The sequence below is a fragment of the Excalfactoria chinensis genome, chromosome 13, assembly GCF_039878825.1.
Source record: "Excalfactoria chinensis isolate bCotChi1 chromosome 13, bCotChi1.hap2, whole genome shotgun sequence".
NCBI lineage: Eukaryota > Metazoa > Chordata > Aves > Galliformes > Phasianidae > Excalfactoria > Excalfactoria chinensis.
In genome coordinates, this window is record NC_092837.1 from 14076176 (window position 1) to 14089950 (window position 13775).

A 13775-nucleotide genomic window follows, 5' to 3' on the forward strand; every position below is an offset into this window, starting at 1 on the left:
CACACCACTTTCCTCCTTGAAAAGCAGCAGAGGTTTTCAAGCTCTTCTCAAAGCAGGCCCTGGGAATCATTCCCTGGGGCGGGCATGGAGTTCTGGGGCTGCGGTGCCAGCATTGGGAATGTGGGAGCAGCTGCAGCATGGTGTTGGGAGCAGAGCGAGCATCCTGCTCTGCAGCAGGAGAGGCTGGGGCCGCTGTTTGGAGCGGGGGCAGCTGCTGGCAGTAGGTGCTGGGGGCAGCAAGCTGGGGCTCCCAGCACCTGTGGGCACCGACTGTTTCTCAGCAGTACCTGACATAACACCAGTGTTCTTTCAGAGCTTAGCTTAGAAGTTTTACAGCAGAACACTTGTTTGCTATTAGATGAGGCATCAGGATACAGTTTGGTAAATAGGTGGTTGTCTGTGACCAAGGCGCTCATCTTCAGCCTCTAGAGCAGTGGAGTTCTGTAATTAAAGCCTATTAATTCTTATCTTGCTTGCTTAGGAAATTCCCATAGCAACTCTGGGTGATTTTTTTATTAAGTAGGTATGATTGTACAAAGACAGGAGCAATAGAAACCAGGAGCAACTTCATGTTTAGGTGTAAGGACCAGTGTCCTTTTAAAGCATAACGGTGGCTCTTGGCTCTCTCAGAGCTGCTCACTCTGAGTCTCACCTGTGTACAACAGCACTGTGTCTATCTTACAGCTGAACTGAATTTACATGTGTCAAGTAACCTGAGATGCATGGATAGAAATCTGTTTCATTCAGCTATTGCTCCTACATGTGGTTGTGCTTTAAGCATGTTGATGAATAATACTATAAGGCTTCTACTGTCACTTGCTGTTATCTCAGGGGCAACTTTCCAACATCATCTAAACCAGTTGAAGCCGATGTTTTCTCTACTGTATGAATGAAAGTGTAATTTTGAGGGTTTCAAGATGTTACCTCTGTGTTCATCTTCTGGAGCCGTACACATTAGGCTGTTCATTCAATTTTGGCATGGAAAAGTGCTATTTGCATTGGTTGTTTCCAAATAACCAATCTGGTTTGTAGCATCTTTCCCCCATAGTTCTGACAGGCATCCTTCAGAACCACACGTGGTGGGCAGATAACCCTGTTTGCGCAGAAACACAATTAAGGTGATCCCTTCCTTTCCTGACTTTATGCACATGGGAAGGAATGGGACAGTGTGTTACACACTGATCACATTCTGCACATCATTTTCAGCAGAAGCTTGCAGATAAGCCTGTGGACTTTTTTTCTTTGCTGTGTTCAAACATAGTACAGATGTTTGGATTAGATCTGCACAGTGCTTGTGCCAAGACCCGGTGTGCACCAGGGCAGCATTCAGCTCATCAGCTGTGGGTGAGAAGGGCTGTAGCAAAGGAACAGGGACAGGGATATGGAAAGGATGAGGCATGTAGCGGGGCAATAATGAGGGGTTGTGCTGCTCAGTCCTCATGGGTGAGAGCTCAACAAGCTGCTGCGAGCTGCCAGTGATGTCCAACTCCTGCAAGTGACAAAGGTGCAGAGCGTGAGGCAGCACAGCAGCACTGTGTAGCAGTTGTAATCCAGGAAGTAAGATGGCAGTTGCAGTGAAATATCATGTTATTACTGGGGTAAAAACGTATTATCTAGTGTCACCTTCCTTTTTCTCCCTCTTATGTAGTAAAATTGGTGATGTTTGTGTTTCTCAGACAGACCTCAGTGCCATATTCAGCTTGCACAGAGCTATGCACAGCAATTGAAATAGAAAGACTGAGAGGAGGTGCATTTAGACCTCCTGCAGAAAAAAAACCCATGCGGAAGCACTTGTGTGTGAGCACATCGCAGAAAGAAATCTGGGTTGTGCTGACAGAGGTCAGCTGTGCAGGGCGCTGAGTAGTGAGCACCTGAAGCCACGTGCTGGAGCACATGCTTAATTTTAAGAGCAGCCAGACCCACAGGTGCAGCCATTCCTGTGCTTAAAATGAAATGTGCTCAAAATGAAACGTGCTCAGAGGCTCTGTTGAATCAGGAGCAGAGTGCTCAGCTTCTGCAGGCTTGGACGCTTTGATGCGACAGTGAGAGGCGTTTTCAGTGGGACATCTGTTTTCAACCCCGTGGCACAATTTAGAAATGTTATCCAACACTATCATAACTTTCTTTATTAATTGAAAGCGATGGAGATGTACCAGCTGTAGCCCAAGCCAGCAGAGACTTGGGTGGCTAAGCAACAGAAAAGGCACCATATTGAGTGAGCCAAAATTCAGTCTCCAAGTCATTTATTTTAACCAGTGACAATACGTTTAGACTCTAGTGTTTCGATTTGATTGATGGTTTAATATCATATATAATTTTTTTTAATGAAGGGAACCCGTTTAAATATGTTAACATTTGCACTAGTAGTCTCCCATGTACATAACCGCATTTAATCATTACTCTGATTGTTTTTGTGCTTGCGTAATTTGTACCAGCAAAATAACTATGTCAGAACCACCTTATCTTAATGAAAAATATGATTCCTGCTCTCACACACACTTCTTCCTGCAGACGTGTAACAGCAGCAGAGGGCTCAGTCTCTGGAATATTGCTAAGCACACCGCCTTCACCGCGTGAGCGCTGTCAGCAAAGAAATCAAACAATATTAATGAGCTCAGAGTCTTTTCTGATACTGCTTTGTTTAAAGCCCTGTTGTGATTCGCTGTCATGTGAATTGAGTAATTCGATTTCAGGACTTTTAATGTTAAAATGCATCATCATTACTGATGTATCTGAAGATTTCACGCTCTTAATAATGGCGCTAAATCAAATTGGGAATCTCCTCTTAATCACCCAAGCTGTGCTGCAGCTTACACAAACAGTTTTGGGGACGGAGAGAAGTTTAGGGCCACGGAGTAACAAGTATTGTACAGAATGCATGCGTGGAAACAAAAAGCCGCAATTGGGCTCACAGCACAAAGTGCTAGAAGGTGTCAGTGTTGGATGTGCACCCTCGGGCTAGGCAGCTGGTGTATGTATGCTTTTGTTTATCAGTTACTGGTTTATGTAGCCTTTAGGCCAGCACATGAAACAATCGTTCCTACAGGGTCAGCTGCTGGTCAGAAGCAAAGTAAGAAAAGACTTTGCGCTGCGACGCGGCAGCCATCATTTCAGTGCAGCTGGCACCTGCTACTGGTGCACAGCGGGAGGGTTAAGGGTCAAAGAGGCAGTTGTTCTAAACTCAGTGATGGCTTAAAGGGACTTGTAGATTAATCTGCTTTATTAACTTCTGTATATTAGATAACTATTGCAGTGAATGACAGTCCGTCTTTCTGAATAAGTCCCTTCACCTCTTTCTCTTTTAAATTGGCTTTTGAGTAATGAATATTAAATAGAATACATTTCAGGGTAATTAAATGGAAGCATTAGGGTGATGTTGTTTTACAATCATATCTATAAGTTTCTTGTGTATTTATCTTGCGTTATTGCTGCTGGTTGCTTTTTGTTAGCGGAACAAAAAGCATAAATGTTTCAATTAAAGAAGAGGGACGGGCTGTAGCTCTCAATAAGCTCCTGCCTCCTGCGCTGCATAAATATCTTCAAAAAGCAAATAAGTTTAAGTATAAAAAATGTTTTATTCCTTGTTTGCCGGGCGCAATGTAATACTTTACATTACTTGGGAATGTTCGATTTCTGCTGGCCGCGGTGGTTTGATATAAAACACTAAGAGGTGCTGGTTAGGGGAAGGGCAAAAAATATTGCCGCTCCATAGAATCTAACTAGCGATATGAATAGCACCAATAATTTTGTAAAGTTCACATTATAATTCAAAATCCAGTTAGAAGTGATGCTTGCAGTCTGGAAAGAAAGCAATATCTTTACAAAATGGATAGGGAAAGGTAACAATCCATTCCATGAGCTGCTACTGGCAGATTTGCTATGTGAGTAATGAAACTCACTCTGGGTGAACAAACACCCTCCCCTTTCTCCATTTAAAAGAATCAAATGTAAAGTTCTAGAATAGCCATGGTTTACAAAGATGTTTAATTGCTGCTGGGCACGAGAGTGGTCCAGTGCTTGGCAGGCACTTGCTCCAACATGTTCATATGGGGCAGATGACCTTGGTGGATTCATGTTTTTGGGGTTCTGGGATGGTACCTCAAAATCCACACTTTCCCCAGGCTAATGAAGTGCTGTTGTCTTTGGTTTCTTGTGATCCTGAGGGATATTTGTGCCGTCAGGATCTTTTGAGATCATGAACTCTGGAAACTTTGGTTGTGGGGTGTTGTTTTTTTTTCCTCACTTTTCCTTGTTTGTTTGTTTGTTTTCCACTGAAAACAGATTCTCTTGCATTTGTGTATCTCCAAGAACAAAAAACAACAACAACAGTAAAAATCATAACAGATGGATGAAATTTGGGAGCACCATTCATTTAGCTCAGCTGAGCCAAACTGTGGTTTAGTTGAACGCCATTTAACTTCCCCTTGCTTTGCTGGTCATGCTGGGACCATGGGCAGCCAGCACTGCACCAAAGGCTCCTGCAGCACACGGTGCTTGACCTCTGTGTGTCACCACGGCTCTGAATTTGTGATCCGTTTCCTTTTAAAAAATATATAAGAAAAAAAAAAGAATTAAAAATGAAGTGTGTGCAGCCATCCTTTAGAATCGTTTTAGTGTGACAAGTCAAGTAATCTTCCATTGATACTTAAAAGTCCATCTGCAGAAATTCAGGGAGAATGTTGAGGGAGACGCAATATCTATTGAAATGTTGAGTGTCAAACTGCCAGGGTAATGTATTTAGTATGAAATATAATATTCAGTGCATTTTGTTTTGATGACTGCATGAAATAGCCTTGTGCTCTTATCCTTTGTTGTTGTTGTGAAAGATGGTATTCACTAAGAAGTGTCGGTGACTATTCAAGACACAGTAGCAATGTGCTTATTACCATCTTTATCATCCGTCTTTTATGTTTATTCGCCATGGCTTTGGTTACAGTTCAGTTCACCGGGATAACAAAAGCACTTTTAATTGTTCCGCAGTAGAAATTAGAATCAGTTTGTGAATGATTTGAAAACAGAAGAGGCTTGAAGTGCGTTGGGCGATCGGTAATTAATACTTTGATTAGCCTTTTTAAGTTTCGTGCAATTAAGCTGATGAAATTGAGTCAGTCACGTTGCTTTGAGGAAGATCCTTGAGCAGCGGTTAGAGCCACAGTGCTGGGATTCTGAAAGCCCGATTTCCTGCAAGGAGTGGTTTGAAAGCTCAGCCTTCTCCCTGTCCCTGCTGACTGTGTCCATATCAGTGCTAAACTGAGTAAGTATGGATAAAACAATTACCCAGGTTCTGCTTTTATCCCTGCTACTGGTGCCTGTTGAGGTGGGGGTGCCCTGACCCTGCTGCTGGTCTGCACACTTGGAGCCCACACTTGGCTGTCTGCAGACCCCAGCTGCCTTGTGGCAAGCAGTGTCAGCGCAAGAGGTGTGCAGGCAGTGGTGCTGCTGTGGGGCTGGGAGGGCTGCACAGATCCCTGCCACCTGACTGGCCATTTGGTAGACCCTCGTGTAACAGAGATTGCAGAAAAGCAATGATGCTGCAGGTGAAGAGCCTGGTTTCTATGCCAAAACCCTTCTGCAGCGCTGAAATCCTGCACTGCCTTCATGCACCAACTCTCAGCACTTGATGGAAGGGAAGACACGAGTGAACTGTGCATGAGGAACTGCATACTGTAAGCCCTGATGTTAGCTGAGAGGAAGATGTGAGATGCAGATGTAGGGCCATTTACATTCCTGAAGAGAGACTGCTGCTGGAAGGCAGTGGGTGTGGGTGAAGCTGCTGTTCCCTCCTCCCAAGAGGATGAAATACTCTGCAATAGATGTTAGTTGGGAGGTGCTGGTGATGAACACTGACCTCTTCCTCTGCCACCTCTCAGGTAGGAGTGCTGGCTGAGCAAGAAGGAAGAGGCCCTTATCCTTCATGCAGGGAGGAACGTTAGCCATCATCCGAGCTGACATGAGCTGTTCTGCAAAGATCTGAACCCAGCTTCCTCTTCTTTATTGATAAGAGCAAAGAGGAGTGTGTATTAATTTTTTATAAGGATTTTAAAGAGCTCAGCTGTCTCCTACACCAAACCAACCTGAAGTTTATGTTTCAAACGTGATAAGTTGTGCGTTCCCAAAGTCCTAATTAATCACGGTTCCATCATCCTTAAAAACAGCTGCAGTGCTGTATGTTATGGCCGCTTATTTAGAAAGAGCCGCCTCTTAAATAGACAGGCCGGGTTAATTTAACATGACCGCCGCAGTGTCTGTAACTGAAAATCTCAGGGTAATACCACCTAAAAATGCAGACGAAGAGTTGGTGTTACAGTCATAAGTTATTCCAGCCTGAGGTAGAATAATTTGCTGCCTATGAGGGAGCACAGATGGATAGGCAGAAAGAAGCTGTGCAGATACATGAGTTTGTAAACATCTGTCAGCTGCACCAGATATCCAAATACAAAACCTAGCACTTCAGGCTGCGTGTATGTGACATTCAGCAGAGGCTTTACATGAAATTCAGCACAGACGGAAACAAGTCGGCATACTCTGGAAGGTAACAATTAATGAGCTGTGTCCCCTCCTCCCTGCAGAAAGAGGAGGTGTTTCATTCATCAGGCGTCTTCCATGTTGCCTCAGTTAACTGTTTTGCTCCCAGTATTTCATGATATTGCCATGGGCTGGGCAGACCTGCTCTGTCCCACAAGCTGACCACCTTGCTGAGGGTTTGCAGCAGTCAGCTGGCATCTCTTTTCCACCCTGATGGATTCCAGCTGACCCAGGAACCCCCTTAGGATAGAGGGACCTGCTTCTGTGAGGCAAGAAAGGACCCGGCATCTTAGAACTTTCACACAACAGCTCAAAGGCAACTGCAGTACGAATAGAACATGTTCTGTTTTGTTAGAATATGTCCTCAAATTAGAGGGAAGAGCACAGGGCAGCGTGTTTCACTCTGGCCAGCTTGTGTGCAGGATGCAGCTGCTGCCCGTGCTCCAGCTCTGCCCTCATTACATCCTTGCTCAGTACAAACAGCTGCTGGGATCCAGGCGGCTGCCTGAAAGGCACTCACAACTGACTCACTACTGGTGGGAAGTGCTGGAAGCAAGCCTTAGTTTTGAAAAGTCTGCTTTGCCCTATTGGTCTGTGTTATTGTGCCAGTTTTATTTTAACAGTGAAGAAATAGAAAGCTATTTTCAGTGGCTCTGGTATAGCAAATTTATTGGGCGCATAGCAGGCGCTTGTCATTAGCCTTAAGCTATCATCCTAAACCTATCTTTCTGAGTATGTGCTTATGTTTCTTTTTCAGATACAAAGTCGGGTTAGACATAAGTTAGTACTATCTTATTGTGTGATTATTTCTTCTGGCTCATGATCTGGACCTACTTCAAGTGAGCACTCCCACACTTAGAGCCCTTTGGCCAGTTCTGCAGACATACGCAGGGAAATGACAAGTTCCACGCTCTGTAATAGTTCCCTTTTTCACACCTTTGCCATCCCTTCTGAACACCGGTTTAAAAACAAGAGACCCTCCCTGCACAATATAACATATAACTGGTAGGAATATCTCTGTGAAAGATACAGACACTTGAATCCTATTTGAGTCCCTGGGCTGCAGATATATACTGGTTGTTGGCATGAGGTACATCACCCAGGTGCCCTGCCTTCTATTTTCCATTGTTTTTTATTCGACCGTTTAAACCTCAGTGCTGATTTCATAAAAGGAAACAAAAAGGCCCAACCCAGCTGAGATACCAGATTGGGTCCTTTACAGTCTTATTCTATGACTTTCCTGCAGCTTCTTAAGCTTCAGTTGCTGAGTCATGAAATTAAATACATATACATGCACATATGCATAGATATAGAGATTATATGCCCTTAAACCCTTAATGTTTTTCAAATTCCAATTGATTTGCTATTTCTGATGAGTGAGAAGTATTTTCCAGTTGAGGAGTGATTGACTTGTTCTCGCTTTCAAAACTGTGGTTTTATCATTGCATTTGGAAGCGTTATTTTTTGAGCAGAGACTCAAAGTGGAAAAACGTGAGCGTGAAAGTCAGGCTTTCTAGTAAAATAAATATTTTAAAACAACAGATTAAAATTTAAGGTATTTAATAATCTTGGAGCATTTAAATCTTCTGAATATTATTAGTTAAATGATGATCCATTTATTGATATGGAAAGAATTGATGATGAAAGAACTGAGAACTCTAAAGGACATTTAAATTAGTAATCACAGCTCCTAAATTAAGAGCAGACCGCCTGAAGCTAGAGCTGTAAAATCTACCAAGTTTTGTAAGCTAAACAATGAAATTGGAACCTTTTTTGGGTCTGATTGGAACGTGATCTCACCAGCCAAGGGCCTGCTCATAACCTGTGTGTTTTAAGAGCGTTCTGGGTCTTTTGTGAGTGTCTACTTAATGCTGTTTGTGGTCTTAATGTAACATTCTTGACGTTAAAAATGTGATTAGGTGCATTAGAATAAAGTATTTATCCCAGTGTGTGGGAGAGAGAAGCGAGTTACAGGACCCGCTCTGATGCTACTTCTGCTCTACTGATACATGAAGCAGCAGAAGAACCTTCTTAATGGAAAGACAGCTTCTTTCCCAGCTTCTTTAGAAAAATGAAATGAGAGTGAGGGGTGTCTTGAGCAACGTTTTCCTCCACCACTACAAAGAGAAAGCAGCTCTGAAGGCAAAGAGGCTCTGAAGAATTAATTTATTGGAAGAACAGTTCTTTACTGTTGGCTCTTCTGTCAATAGTTTCTTTCGTACAGAACAAATGTGTCAGGAGAAACATTATTGAAGCAGATAAAGCGATGCCTTACATTTAAGATAAGAGAACAGAGACAAGGGTGCCAGTTTGAACTATATAGAAAATGGATTATCTGCTTCTGCAGCCCCTTGCTTGTTAATGCTTCTGTCCCCACCTCAGGCCCTGCTTTCTGCCTGCGTCAGCACGGTGCTGAGCCTGCTGCACCTCACCTGCCTCCAGCTGGCAGCAAGCAGGGCTATGGGGCAGTGCTACCTGGGGCTGCCTCCATCCCACTGCTCAAATGGTTGGGCACCATTGCATTGCCATAATATTGCATTCATCGTTTCTCCACTTGTTGCATCAGAAATAGAAATCCACATAAGTGTGTGTCAGCAGATAAAATACAGGTTATTTCCAAGGTCCTTCACAAGCCAAGTTCCAGCTTCTTTGTGACCTGCATGACAGAAATGGCCATACGGATGGAGCTGTATAGCTGGAGATTTCCTCACACCCTGTTTCTCATGAGCTAGCAGGAACGGAGCCTGTGTGAGGATACTGAGGATGTCGTTTGTCAACATGGAAGGGAGCTGTGCTGTATGGGGTGACGAGTTAGGTAAGTTAAGTGGCAGCATGGTACTTCTGCCTGAAAAGAGTTGAAGTTTGGTGCACTGCCAGCAAGTGAGATGTCTGCTGAGGCAAAGCTTCATTATGAAGTAGCATGAGCCTCGTCTAGACCAGCTCTGTTGCCTTGCAGATGAGGCTGTGCAGGCTGTGTCACTTAGACGTAAGTTCTGTGCAGCTGGGGTGACCTCCTAGTGCTTGTTCATGGGCACAATCTCTTTTGGTGTGTGTCAGCAGTGCTGTAAAACAAAGAAGGATCTGGAATGCTAACAGCTTGCTGTAGGCTCATGTAGAAATAGCACAGGAAACCTTGCTACACAGAAAACGAAGCAGCAGCAACAGTAGTTGTGATGGAAAGACATAGACAACAGGAGAAGGACGTTTGAGGCTGTTACCATGGATTTTGTTGCCCTTCATCTTGATGGAGGCAGACAGCGGATGTGAGCACAGTGAGGGGTGGGTGCTGCCTTACAGCAGAGGCGACAGTAGCAGTGGGTCATCTCTGCTGGTGCAGATTGCTACAGGTGCAGCATGCAGGCTTTAGTTCATTGCTGGTGAAAATGCACAGATATCAGTGGTGATTATGTTGAAAAACGGTGTTTTGTAGCTGAGAATTTGCTCTATCAAATAGTGTTATTGTGCTCTACGCATCTGTTGAAGTTTGCAGGGAAAGAAATAGGACACGTTACTTTTGGAGCAACCTACATGTAAAGGGATGTAATTACTGTTCACATTTGGAAAGTGCCTGTACAGAGATATTTGGATTGCTTGCAGTAGTTGCAAAGCAGTGTGGAGGTGGTTTTGTCCTACGAGTAACAGAAGATATTGTGCCTGATGTATAAACTGTGGAGTCTGGATTAAAATTGGCCTTTTGTTCGTCAGACCTTATGTTCCTAACTTGAAAGCTCAAATAATTTGTGGATATCTCTGTTGCAGGTGATTTGTAGTGCTAGGATTCATCTTTTTCATTTAGTGAAACATGCTGTTTGACTTAGCCTTGGTCAGTTATTACAGGCGAGTTTGTAGTGTGGCAGCTCTCTGGAGACCCTGCTCATAGCTACTCATTGGCCTAGAAGAAAGGATTTAATGATTTTCTACTCCTTCTATGTTTGGTTTTAGGGTGTAGATATTTTATAAACGTGAGTCAAACTATTTACTGGTGACATTTTTACAAATTTTCATTCTGTTTAATCTTTGAGTAATGTTTTTAGGTTCGTGTGTGTTGTGGCCTTTGGCAATTGGGACGACGGTATCTCCAGGATATCTGTGCTGATTTTATCTTTAAATGGATTCTATAGCAATTTTGTGATTCCTTCTTACAAAAGTTGTGCTGATCCCTAAAATCAGTCCCACCTTCCCTTGCTACACACACCAGCAGTGTAGATGCACAGCAAGACCAGCAGAGGCTGCCAGGGGAGAATACGCGGTGTGGTGGTGGCCAAAGGCTCTGGTTACAGCCAGCCATCAATCAAAGTTATCTGTTTTCTGCTTGAGTGCCAGAAGAACTTAGCTGTATGGATTGATAGGTCTCAGTGATTTATAAGGACGATCAAGTGGCTTTATGCCTGCAGTAGATCTCTGCAAGTAACAGAAGTAAAATGTCCAAAATCACAGGCTTGGGTTTGTAACTGCCTTGTAATCGATGTAGACTTATAGATGTTTTGCTGTGATCAAGATTACCTTCATCAGAATTGAGGTTTCCTTCAAATTCTTTTCAGGAAGGAGGAGGTGGGTGTGAGAAAACCAGGATCTTGAATAACATCTTGGGATTAATTTGAAACAAATACAGATTACTGGCCGCACAGATATTACTGTCCTGGAAGTGAATCTGTACCTTAAATAAACAAAATGCTAAGTTTCGATTCCTTTTTGCTTTGACTTCTATCATTACAACTTTGGAGCTAAGCTTTAACATTCACTTTCTTCATTTCTTCACCTGGTAGTTCTGGTTACAGAAATATTTGTTTGGAAGAAGGAATTTGGGGTACCGTGTCCATCCAGGAAATCTCAGCATGATTATTAAAGGCTTTGTTCATTTTTCCTGATTGCCAAACTGTTGGAATTTTCTTTCAGATGATGCCAGTCCTAATGAACATCATCACTTCTGAAGACTGCGGGAACCAATGGGCTGTGTCAAGACCACTGCTTGGACTTACACTTCTCAATGGGAGGGTGAGTATTTAAGAGATTCTACCAGGCGCACTCTTGATGCGCCCAAGTGGTTGGGATTGTTCTTTCACACAGAACAAAGATGTCTGTGGCCTTTTCAAATCCTCTCCCTCATTCCTTGGAACCTAACTCACTTAGCTGAGCACTAAGAGTAAAGTTCAAAACCCGTTTTTTTCTTATTATTACTAGATTTTAAATCTTTGCTTTTCCAGAATGAGGTAGAAATGATAGGCAAGCTCATCTGGCTTTTAGATACGGCATTGAAACAAGAACACTGTGGAAATCACATCAGAAAAATTGCTTCCTAGAAAAATAGTTAACCAATTCCTTTTTCTGAAAGGTTTCACAGGAACGAGCAGCTTTGAGGATATTATCTGAGCTCTTACACTTAAGTACCAGCATTGATTGCAATTTGGATTGTGTTCATCTGTGGCAAATTGTATAAACCAGGAAATACTCTGCAATTTGCCCTTTCAATAAAATCTGAAACTATGAATTTGGATATACCCATCATGTTTCCCTTGTGACTTAATAGAGACAATATTGTCAGAAATGGAAACCATCTGAGTAAATGAATGGGAATTGATCTAAATGTGTGCATTTTTTTGTATAGCGAGGCGTTGTTTCTGAAGATACTGACCTGCTGTATTTGTCACAGCTCGGAGCTGGCTCTAACTTTATTCCGAATTGCTTTATATCTTGGGCAGTCACAAGCCTCAGTGTATTACTGCTTTGGAGAATGAATTGTCTATACAGTAAGAGGGTGCTGGAAAAAAATAAGACACTAAGATTAGCAGCAACTGCATACATTAAAATTCAAACTGAAATCCCAGCTATGGAAGGAAACTAATAGAAGAAGAAAATATATCAAGAAGAGAAGCGCTGTCTCATCATTCACCTGTGCTGAAGGATCCAATTTTAGCCATATCCAATAGCACTGTCATTCATCTTCTTGGTGTGTTATTGTGATTTAAATCCAGGCTCTATAAGAGAGAGCAGTTCTTTTAAAATGATTGAGAGGGAATAAGGGCAAATTCAGTGTTTAGGAAAACTTTATGACATCACAATATTATACTTTACAGATGGAAGCAATATTTCCTACTTTGGAAGGAAAACTAATCATTTTCTATCTGCTCTGAGTCACTGCATCATTATAAAAGTGGGAAATAAGTAGTTTTGTGCATTCCCAATCTTGTTCGAGACGACACTTTTGTTTATATAATGCTTCTGATTTATAGCATTTAAGTATTAGCCTGACTACATATTAATTATGTGTTTTTTGATGTTAGCTGCTTCAGTATGAGAAGAAATTAAATATTTCACTTGAAGATAAAACCGTGGAGCTGTAAATCACGAGAAATAAATTCATGACTGGCAGAATATTCTTTTTTACTGAAATTAGACTAGTTCTAATGATTATGTGTTTTGCTTAGCAGACACGGATATGTACAAGCGCCGTTACTGATCAACAAGCCTTACATTTCTTTTGGAAGGATGGAAAACAGGAAATAGAATTTACAATATTTGCATTGCCCGTTTTGCATGGAGCATATTATTTTGTGTTCAGAAAGAAGCAGGTAATGTACTTAGATATGGCTGTAAGAGTCATCTTTCCTCGGCTCGTTTCAGCACACCGCTAGCTTATTTATTGAAAGCAGATTGCTTTATTTCAGGTGGGGTCTCTGTCTGTACAGCTCCTGTGGTAGCAAGCACACATTAACCACATTTCACTTCTATTGTTTGTTCTCATCTACTGTTGTTTTAATGATACTTTCTTTGCCGATAATTCATCTCAAAGGGAAGGCAGCAGGTTTACTTGGGGACTCAGAAAAGCTGGGATTCATACTTGCTTGTCCTAATAGACTGAGTTATGCCAAAATGGGAGTTGTATTCAGAGTCCACCCTAAAACAATGCTAAATCTTTTGAGACAGCGTCAGCTTGCTATCAAATGAGATGGTTTCCAGTGGCATCCTTCCTCTTCCCCAAGTGGGGCAGCAAGTTTAATTTAAATGCTGATGGCAGCCAGGATGCCATCCTGGTGTCTTCTTTTTGCTGTTCTTCAACCAAAGAAGATCACAAGCATGTGTATGAATGGGCAGAAGTGATGTTATTGCAGAGAAGCCCTAGAAACACCTGAGCTCAGAGCGGCTCAGTAGTGCTGGAGCAGCAGTGTCATGGGGGAGCCCTCAGCAGAGGCTCTCAGCAGGGATGTTAGACAGAGGTGTAAGTAAGCTGAAAAAGAAAAGACAAATGGAAA

General features: G+C 42.5%; 1 protein-coding gene across 4 annotated transcripts in view; it reads left to right on the plus strand.

Annotated features, from left to right (window-relative positions):
* RANBP17 (RAN binding protein 17) overlaps positions 1-13775 on the plus strand; it is a 108330-nt gene that overhangs the window by 90718 nt on the left and 3837 nt on the right. For 3 of the 4 annotated variants that reach the window (XR_011905243.1, XR_011905246.1, XR_011905244.1), the window contains one exon: positions 11422-11520. The gene's annotated coding sequence lies outside the window, so the exon portion shown is untranslated. Of the gene's footprint in view, positions 1-11421; positions 11521-12953; positions 13095-13775 lie in introns of all 4 variants that reach the window. The other variant, XR_011905245.1, reaches the window with a different exon arrangement.